Consider the following 11,336-nt stretch of genomic DNA (forward strand, 5'->3'; position numbering starts at 1 on the left):
AACACACATATATGTTATAATGTCATAAAAACGCTATGTACCAAAAATCAGTGCTGTAGGTCAAAAATTAAGTTTCACCTTATATGGGAGGTGGGCGTAAAAAGGAGGCGTGATTTTGATTTTTTCATGTTTTTCTTGATTGGAATCCAAAACAAAAATGTACCAAATGTCATTGTCCTGCGACAACTCCTTATATTTTTAGCCGCAGTATGCACTAGCAGAAACCTATGTGCGCCTTTCTGGCACTGAAGCGCTATCCATAGTGCGGGAAGTAAAAATTAATCCATTTTCAAACACTGTTCAAATATCAAAACATATAGCAGAGAAATCGGGTAAACCTGTAAGTGCCAGTACAATCAGGAGAACATTGCACAAAAGCGGTTTGCATAGACAAGTACCACGCCAAATGCCCTATCCATCAAAGGCGAATCAACAGGTGAACTTGGAACTTGCAAAAAAGTATAGAAATTTTTGGGAAAATATTTTGTATGCGGATGAAAGAAAATTCGAAACCTCCTAAAATTGGGCGATATAAATATAAATCCTTTGATGATATGTGTGTTACCAACGCCGCAAAGTACGGTGGAGGATCGGTTATGGTCTGGGGTGTTGGGAATTTGGTTTTTGTCATCAGGGTGTTAAGAAAATATTATATACCGAATTTCATTGAAATCGGTCAAGTAGTACCTGAGATATGGTTTTTGGTCCATAAGTGGGCAACGCCACGACCATTTTCAATTTTTAAAAAAAGCCTGGGTGCAGCTTCCTTCTGCCATTTCTTCCGTAAAATTTAGTGTTTCTGACGTTTTTTTTTAGTCGAATAACGCACTTTTAGTAATTTTCAACATAACCTTTGTATGGGAGGTGGGCGTGGTTATTATCCGATTTCTTCCATTTTTGAACTGTATATGGGAATGCCTGAAGAAAACGACTCTGTAGAGTTTGGTTGACATAGCTATAGTAGTTTTCGAGATATGTACAAAAAACTTAGTAGGGGGCGGGGCCACGCCCACTTTTCCAAAAAAATTATGTCCAAATATGCCCCTCCCTAATTCGATCCCTTGTGCCAAATTTCACTTTAATATCTTTATTTATGGCTTAATTATGACACTTTATAGGTTTTCGGTTTCCGCCATTTTGTGGGCGTGGCAGTAGGCCGATTTTGCCGATCTTCGAACTTAACCTTTCTTATGGAGCCAAGGAATACGTGTACCAAGTTTCATCATGATATCTCAATTTTTACTCAAGTTACAGCTTGCACGGACGGACGGACAGACGGACGGACGGACAGACAGACATCCGGATTTCAACTCTACTCGTCGCCCTGATCACTTTGATATACATAACCTTATATCTGACTCTTTTAGTTTTAGGACTTACAAACAACCGTTATGTGAACAAAACTATAATACTCTCCTTAGCAACATTGTTGCGAGAGTATAAAAATGGATCCTTCAATATGGCAACGTTCCTAAAAACATGTCAAAATTGTTATCGAGTGCCTGTTATATCGAACCCCAAAACTCTCTATAACTCTGCCCAGTCCCCAGCCATTAATCCTATCAAGCATCTGTGGGAGCATCTTGACCGAAAAATCAGCCAGAAGAACATTTCAAGCAAGGACGACATAAAAAAGGCTTTGATTGAAGAATTGAGCAAAGTCTTTAGAGAATTTACAAACAATGTTGCAGAATCCATGCCTAGAAGAGTAAGTCAAGTTCTGAAGTCCTAAGGGAAGTAAACAATATACTAGAATGAATATTAATTTCGTTTATGAACATTGATTTTAACTTTACATAATACTGTTTACTTTTTTTTACGCGAAAAAACGAGAGTATAATTAGTTTAAGTGAATTATTTTTGGTTGTGTTTAGTTTTCGTTTATTATTAATACTAAGTTAAACTCTTATAATATAAGCCTTGAATTATATAATACAACTTTTTAATATTTTATTAAAGTCTGAGTCTAAACACTTTAATATTGATACATTGTTGTTTACTTATTATTGACTCTCACAGAAAATCCGTTCTTTTTGTAATCTTTCAATAAATAATATATTGTTGCTTTTAACTATCTCAAGGAGTTCTTGTAATTCCACTCTTGCAACCAATTGCTACAGAGTATTATAGTTTTGTTCACTTAACGGTTGTATGTATCACCAAAAACTAATCGAGATAGATATAGAGGTATATATATCTTGATGAAACATAGTATACAGGTCCTTAGTAGCAAAAAAACTTCGAGTTCGTAAATGGGCGTAATCGGACCATTGTCACGCCCACAAATCACCATTAATCGAAAATCTATAAAATGCCATTACTTAGGACTAAATTAAGATATAAAACTGTAATTTGGTATAGGGGATCACAGTAACAAGGAGCAAGGGGTACTTAAAAAATTTTGAAAAAGTGGTAGTGGCACCTTCCCTAATATATTTAATGTGCATACATATCTCCTAAACCACAATAACCAAATGCACCCAGCACAATTATTACAAGAACTACTACCGCTATTGTAAAATCTGATGAAAACACCGCTCACTCCGTATATAACGGTACTGTTCAAAACTACTAACACCGCGATAAGTCAAAACTAAATGCGCCAAAGACGCAAAAGTTTGCCGCTAAGATAATATAAAAAGCTTTATAGAGGCCGGGTAAAAATTAGACGATGGGCGTGACATCGCCACTCTTGTCTATGAAAATTAGAGAAATCGGACAATAACCACGCCTACTTCCTATATAGCAATATTTTAAATTCCTTTTGATTCTTTTACTTTCCAGTACACAAATCAAGAAGCAATTATTATAATTGAATTAAATTTTGTACGAATAATGCCTTTAGGATATACCACCTTATGAAAAAAAATTGTTCCAATCCAACCAAAAATATGGTCTTGAACATCTTACACAAGTAGGAACAAGTAGGTACCGAATATGTGGACCCCGGTACCTATAGTTGACTTTGGATCGAAAATGTCGGTCAATGTATGAGATATGCAATAGAAATTCAGACAGACTCCTTTTGCTGCAGTAGTAACTCTGTGTATCCATTGGTGGAATCGGGTCAATACTTCACTGAGCTCCCATATACCTAACATAAAGAATTTCGAACTTCCTGATGACTTTATGCTGGATATATCAACAAATATTTGAGTTATCTCAATGAAAATATTTTAGAACGTATTTTACTCCTAACAGTATATAGTTAACCATCCACCTCACCACCCACCTCACCTCAGCACATTATCATACCCAGCCCTGCCAATGCAATTAATGCTGAAAATATTTTGTTGATATTTTGGGTATGTTCTCCAATACTTGAACTAAAAATTAAGATGTCATCTAAATAAACTACACATATCTTGTTGATATATTCCCTAAGAACTGAATTTATTAGACGTTGGAAAGTTGCTGGTTCATTCTTTAGTCCAAAAGGCATTCTTATAAATTCAAAAGTTGGAGTGTAGAGAAAGCTGTTTTTGGTCTATCTTCTTCTTTTATTAATACCTAATGAAAGCCTTTTGCAAGATCTAATGTTGTAAAACACTGAGATCTTCCAAGTTTGCTGAGAATTGTTTCTACATCGGGTATTGGAAATTTGTTATCTATAGTGACTTCGTTTAGCTTCCTGTAGTCAATAAATATTCTCCATTTTTTCTTCATTGAATTGTCTTTCTTTTTCGGTACAATCCAAAGAGGCGAGTTGTACGGGGAATTACTTTCTTTAATTATGCCTTGGCGTACATCTCGTTCATCTGCCTACTAATTTCTTCTTCATGAATTTGGGGATATCTATAAATTTTATTATAAGTTGGTCTACTTGTTTTTGTAACAATTTCATGCTGTGTAAATGAGTTAAGCCTCCCCCCACTTTACCTGGGAAAACTGACGCACCCTAATAATACAGCTTAATTCAGGACAGCTGATGACACTGCAACACAACACACAACGGCTGTACTCCAACCCAACCAACAAAAGGAATGGACAACGAGAAAGCTCACACAATTCGATCTACACAAGCCGCACATCAACATTCGCACATTAACATTCGTCTACAAGACATTCGCTTGTGCACTACGCCGCGTAAGGACTCTACGCTAATTATACTTTTTTCGATACCGATCCCGCACGCTGCAATAATTTGAAGAACCGAAGGAGAATCGGCAAATCGTTTCGTTACCCTCGAACCCGCATATTTTTATACATAATTTCAATTGTAACTTTAATAAATTTTTATAAATCAAATTAAACTTTTAATCTATCCGAAATTAATCGCATTTTTACTTATAAATAGTACTTAATCTGAGTGTAAGTGCTTTATCTATCTACTTGGTGGTGGGTGTTCCCACTAAGTGGACATCCAATTATTCATGCTGAATTTTTACCTTCTTGGAAAAATAAATCGGTATTTGCGTTTAGAACGTATTCTAATTTTTAGTTTTCTTCTTCATTCATGTTACTATTTGATAAAATATCTAGCAAATTCTCTTTACATTCTGCAAGTATATTAATATCTTCATAATTAAAGGGCATGAATTTGTAAATTTAATTTTGTTGCCGTTTATCTCTACATACTCCTTTTCAAAATTAATTATTGCTGTAATAGGTTTTAAAATATTCTGTCCTAGTTTCCAATGTACATATATAACTTTTTCATTCAATTCGTTTGGGGTTGGGGTGACTAACTCTTTATTTAGGGAAAATTTCCATTAATGGTACTAAAGTGTATTGGTTTATCAAGCTCAATACATTCATAATCTTTTAACACACTATATTTCAATAATGATATCGTAGACCCTGCGTCAATAAGACATTTAATTTTTGAATTTTTTATAGTCACTTCTATTATCGGTAACGATTGTTTTGGACTGGCAACTGAAATTTTGCTTGTTCATGAACGTGATCTATTTCCATCGGTACGGAGGGGGTTCGTTTCCTTTGGACTGAATTATATCTTCTAAACTGTTGAGAATTATTTTGCCTATTTTGTCTAAAGCCAAATTGCTCAAATTATTTTGTCTACTTTGTCCAAAGTTGAATTGTTGATAATTGTCATTTTGGTTAAAATTGTTACGAAATTGTCTCTGCTGATTTTGTCCAAATTGAAAATTATTGGAATAAGCATATACTGTCTATTCTTGAAATTGCCAAAATTGTGAGCTAAAGAATTTCCATTTGATAATTAATATTAATTGGAGAAAATTCTCTAGGCTTTATCCTATCGAATTCATGTTTTAAATTTAGTTATCTTTTTATTTTGAAAATATTGACTTACGTTATAGTTTCGTAGTACAATCGCCTGATTGGAAAGTGTGTGGTATGACTCCTTTACTCCAAAATTCTTTATAAGTTCTTCTCTCATTTGCTCCCATGTTGGTGTAGGTCCCAAAGGCCGGATGACACTTGTTGCTTCTCCTTTAATTTTCGTTTTGACGTGTCGCTGCGTTACAAATTCCAACATTGGCGGGTTGGAGTTGAATAAAGGAAGGATCGTGTCAACTTACGTGATGAACGATGATAAATCTCTCCCGTCAAAGTCCATTATTCTTGAAGCTTCATTCATAATTTGCGATGCTGTCATCTAAAGTGGTTGCTGCTCGCCTGGATTCATTGTTGATGTATCCTCTTTTAATATAACTAAACTTGTTGTTGTTGCTTTGTACGGTGCACTTCGCTATCTCTGCGTCTTCTGTGTGTGTTGACATAATCTTTTCCTGGTAATACTGCCGGGCAGAATGAAGCTATTCTTCGCGTTGACAAATTGTAATCCTCGGAGTCGCTTTCTTAGACTTAGCTATCTGTACCGACCGACTTATGTATTTATATGTAAATATCTATACAGAATATAACCCACACAACCCATAAAGGCACACCCTATTGTTCACAACACAACGGGAAAACCACGCCACTTCTAGAAACACAAGAAGATTGAGAAACCAGGCATGCCGATGAATTGACAACAACAATACATACGCAGCAGACAAAACAACAACAAGCATGCATACGCTGCGGTAAAGCCACGCCACTGCCAGCAACATACGCCGTCCCAGCTACACACGCCATCCCAACGCAACTTGTTCCGAATGTGTTAGCACGCAGCACAAGCTTGGTGGGGAGTTAGGTGACCGATGATCAGGCAGTCGGCACGGGACTTTGACAGCACTTTCGCAGAGTCATCACGGTTACAACCACCGCCAACAAACAGGTTACTTCAACAGAACCACATTATCACATCCGCAACCATCATCGACCAGGTGAGGAAGTGGTCCGTGAAATACGACGCTGGGCGAGATCCACTAGCGTTCGTTGAGAGATTAGAAGAGCTCTCCGAAGTGTACATGATAAATGTGGACATCCTTCCGAGAACCATGCCCGAATTACTGTGCGGTACCGCTCTCCAATGGTATCGCAACAATAACGAACATTGGGAGAGTTGGACAACCTTCAAAAGGACTTTCTGCGTTTATTCTTACCAGCACGTTACTTCGAATGCCTCGAAGATAACATACGGCAACGAAGACAACAGGTGCCAGAAAAATATAAAGACTACGTTCTGGCTATGCAGAACTTAATGCGACACGCTGGGTATAATCCGGAGGAGCGACTGGAAAGGATTTTTTGGAATAGTCACACCGATTATCTGCTCTACATTCGGCAGCGAGATTTCGAGACGCTAGCCGAACTCATCACACTAGCAGAAGAGTACGAAGGGATATATGAAGGACAACGACGAGGAATAGAACCACCTCGACGCGAGATGACGACACACATCATAGGTGACCACGGGGTGAGAAATGCAAGCAGGCCGTTACCACGTCCACCAGAACATAACACTACGGTAGATTCGCATCACCAGCAATCAGCTACGAGCAGATCCTTCAGGGCGGGAAATATATGCTTGAGATGTGGCCAGGAAGGTCACTATGCTAGGAGATGCCGTAATCCCAAGAAGTTACTTTGCAGGGACTATGGCCGAGCGGATGTGCTAACCAAAGAATGTTGTCATCAACAACAGGGAAACGACCAAGGGTTTCGCCAAAGACAAGGCGCGGTGGACCCACGGAACTCAGCACCGAACCGCCAATAATTATGCATCAGGAACGAGGCCGACTATACGCCTTAATCATGCTCGGCGGAGAACCGGCGGAAACCGTCATTGACACTGGCGCCTCGAAAAGTTTCGTATCACCACGAGTTGCAGAACATATGGACGCAAACGGGAATGGTAAGAAGGTGACCGTGGCTATCGAAATACAAATGGCCGATGGCACCACCAGCAAGATTTTCGACGCCGTGGAGACCAATATTCAACTCGGACAGACATCGCTAAAGGTAGTGTTACACGTGATACTCGGATTCGATACACTGGGAAACATAAGAGCTATAGTATCCTGTGGAGGTCACCAGGTAGTGCTGAAAGCGTCAGACGCTCAACAATCAACGGCCTCCCGCACCATGTCATCAGAAGCCGTAAGCAACGGGACCCTTACAACGCCAGACACATGCCTACTAAAACGCAGAATGAAGAGGAAAAGAAGACGTAAGTTTAAGTGCAGGAGGTCAATCGACTCGGGACTTTATCGACCGCCAACCAGAGAAACGAAGCGGTCCGCATACGTGACTTCCGAATAACGACAGTGGCGGAGCATAAGATCACTATTACCGACGACCGGCCTATCAGGCAACGATATTTTCCAAGGAACCCAGCGATGCAGGCCATTATAAACGCCGACATCGACGAGCTGTTGTCGAAGGGATGTATCGAGCCGTCTCACAGCCCACACATCGCCCCGATTGTATTGGCCAGGAAAAAGAACGGTAAGTGGCGTTTATGCGTGGATTATCGGCAACTCAACCCCCAATCTGTGTTTAACGCATACCCCTTACCTAGGATACAACATATACTTGACAAGTTACGAAGAGCAAGGTACATTAGTAGTCTGGACCTCAAGAACGACTACTGGCAGATACCTTTGGAGCAAGGCAACCGCCCATATACGGCCTTTACCGTACTTGGGCGTGGCCTATTTCAATGGCGCGTCATGCCATTCGGCTTACCCTCGGCAGCAGCGACGTTCCAGAGAGTCACAAGGTTATAGGCCCTGAGATGGAACCACACGCCTTCGTCTACCTTGACGATATAATCGTCATAGGCTCTACATTCGAGGAACACATAAAAAATTTACGAAAGGTACTGCAGAGACTACAGCAGAACAACCTTTAAATTAACCCCGAAAAGTGCGAATTTTTCAAGAAGTAAGAACTGGTGCCCCCAACTAACGTGAAAGAAGTAGAAGTAGAAAGGGAAACACTGGAAGTGGGGCTCTGAGCAACAATCAGCATTTGAAATCATCAAGCGAAAGTTAACGGAGGCTCCCGTCCTGGCATGTCCAGATTTCACGTTGCAGACAGACGCTAGCAACTTCGGCCTTGGAGCTGTGCTGACACAGAACATGGAAGGAGGCGAACGCGTAATAGCCTACGCCAGCCGAAAATTAAATGAGGCGGAGAAAAACTAGTGCCTCGCCGTAGTCTGGGGAATTCGGAAAATCAGACCCTACCTAGAAGGATATCAATTTAAGGTGATAACCGATCATATGTCACTGAAGTGGCTGAATTCCATAGAAAGCCCTTCCGATCGTATAGCACGATGGGCTTTAGAATTACAGCAGCATACCTTCGACATCGAATATCGTAAAGGGAAACTCAACCAAGTAGCAGACGCACTGTCCCGACAGCCGCTAGAGACCATAAGGCAAGCGAAGAGGAGGGCTCCACAATGTAAATGGTGGCGAAAGCGAGTAGAGGAAGTTCGCGCAAATCCAGAGAAGTACGCGGACATCGCCACATTCCGTGTCGATCCCAGGATGAGGGTGTTACCCTCATAAGGGTGTTACAAGAGAACCACGATATACCTAGTGCCGGACACATGGGCATACGCCGGACAGTAGCCCGAGTCGCCAATCGATATTACTGGCCAGGAATGTACCGCGACATTAGCCAGTACGTACGCCAGTGTGAGTCCTGTCAGAAATACAATGAAGGACAGCAGAGACTAGCAAGGAAGATGCTTTCACAGGAGGCACAAGAACCGTTTGCCACAGTTTGTACCGACTTTATCGGACCCTTACCGCGGTCCACGACGGCTGAACAGAAATACAACAAGATGCAAGAAACCTTCAGAATCGATCGACAAAACGTGGAGTGAGCGTCCACGGACCAAGAACGCCATTATAATCTGAGGCGTAGAAAATGGACCCCGCGATCGGAGAGCTAGTTCTCGCGAAGGTACATCACCTTTCTAAAGCCGCGGACGGTTTCGCCGCAAAGAATTTTAACATTTTTACCGAAAGAATTTAACGATGAGTTCGAAGGAACAATTTATTTCTTTGTAATGCCGGTTTTCGAAAACAAACCATACGACGAAATTTTAGGAAATTATATTTTAGTGCAATTAAACATGGAATTATCTTATAAAAGTAATACGACAAATTTTGATTATTGTGAACTGAAGTTTGAAAATTTAAGAAAAGTGAGAAAATAAAGTGATAATGACTATGAAAGAAAACGTGTCCCAACAATGCAAGAAGTTGAAGACGAAATGAACAAATTAGTGCGGGAATGTGAAGAAAACATAGATAACAAGTAAGGAAGCGCTAAGTTCGGGTGTCTCCGAACATTTTATACTCTCGCATGATAAAGTGATAATCGAGATTTCATTGTACGTCATTTACATATTTTTCAAATACCGTATTTTTGTAAAGTTTTATTCCGCTATCATCATTGGTTCCTAATGTATGTATATATTATACAGAGAAGGCATCAGATGGAATTCAAAATAGCGTTATATTGGAAGAAGGCGTGGTTGTGAACCGATTTCACCTATATTTCGTACATGTCATCAGGGTGTTAAGAAAATATTATATACCGAATTTCATTGAAATCGGTCTAGTAGTTCCTGAGATATGGTTTTTGGTCCATAAGTGGGCGAGGCCACGCCCATTTTCAATTTTTAAAAAAAGCCTGGATGCAGCTTCCTGCTGCAATTTCTTCCGTAAAATTTAGTGTTTCTGACGTTTTTTGTTGGTTAACGCACTTTTAGTGATTTTCAAAATAACCTTTGTATGGGAGGTGAGCGTGGTTATTATCCGATTTCTTCCATTTTTGAACTGTATATGGAAATGCCTGAAGAAAACGACTCTATAGAGTTTGGTTGACATAGCTATAGTAGTTTCCGAGATATGTACAAAAAACTTAGTAGGGGGCGGGGCCACGCCCACTTTTCCAAAAAAATTCCGTCCAAACATGCCCCTCCCTAAAGCGATCCTTTGTGCCAAATTTCACTTCAATATCTTTATTTATGGCTTAGTTATGACACTTTATAGGTTTTCGGTTTCCGCCATTTTGTGGGCGTGTAGTAGGCCGATTTTGCCCATCTTCGAACTTAACCTTCTTATGGAGCCAAGGAATACGTGTACCAAGTTTCATCATGATATCTCAATTTTTACTCAAGTTACAGCTTGCACGGACGGACGGACAGACGGACGGACAGACGGACGGACAGACGGACGGACGGACAGACAGACATCCGGATTTCGACTCTACTCGTCACCCTGATCACTTTGGTATATATAACCCTATATCTGACTCTTTTAGTTTTAGGACTTACAAACAACCGTTATGTGAACAAAACTATAATACTCTCCTTAGCAACATTGTTGCGAAAGTATAAAAAGATGTTCTCGGAGAAGATTATGTAAATGACATTATGACAATGAGTGACATTATTAATGAAAGTGAATATAAAAATGATTATAAAAGTGAAAGTGAAAATGAAAGCGAAAGTGATTCAAATAAAGAAGTTTTTGTGAAATTAAAAAACAGTAAAATGAATAATGAAGAAACAAGTGAATTGAGAAAAATAATAAAAACTTATTTTTTAAGGTAGGTGATAATTTAACAAGTGTAAAAGAAGTGAAGCATAACATTAAAACAACAACAGATAGCCCAATATAATGGATTGTCAAAAAAGTTTTGCGGTATTTTTATTGATTTTATTTATTTTTTATTGAAATTGAAATAAATTTTTGATGCCATAACGCACGAACGTCTTAATAGAAACGACAATCAATCAAACACGTGTTAGCGCGTGAAATGAGCTTTCCAAAAAGGTATAGCATAACCCGATGCGACGAATAAAACTGGAACTACGCGCTTTCAGCGCCAACTAGCGAAAATACCACAAAACTTTTTGACAACCTAATATTCAAAATTATACAGATTTCCAGAAATTCACAAAAAGGTGGTAGAACAAAAAATTTATGAAATGGAAA

Source organism: Bactrocera neohumeralis, unplaced genomic scaffold (genome assembly GCF_024586455.1).
Source record: "Bactrocera neohumeralis isolate Rockhampton unplaced genomic scaffold, APGP_CSIRO_Bneo_wtdbg2-racon-allhic-juicebox.fasta_v2 ctg845, whole genome shotgun sequence".
Classification (NCBI taxonomy): Eukaryota; Metazoa; Arthropoda; class Insecta; order Diptera; family Tephritidae; genus Bactrocera; species Bactrocera neohumeralis.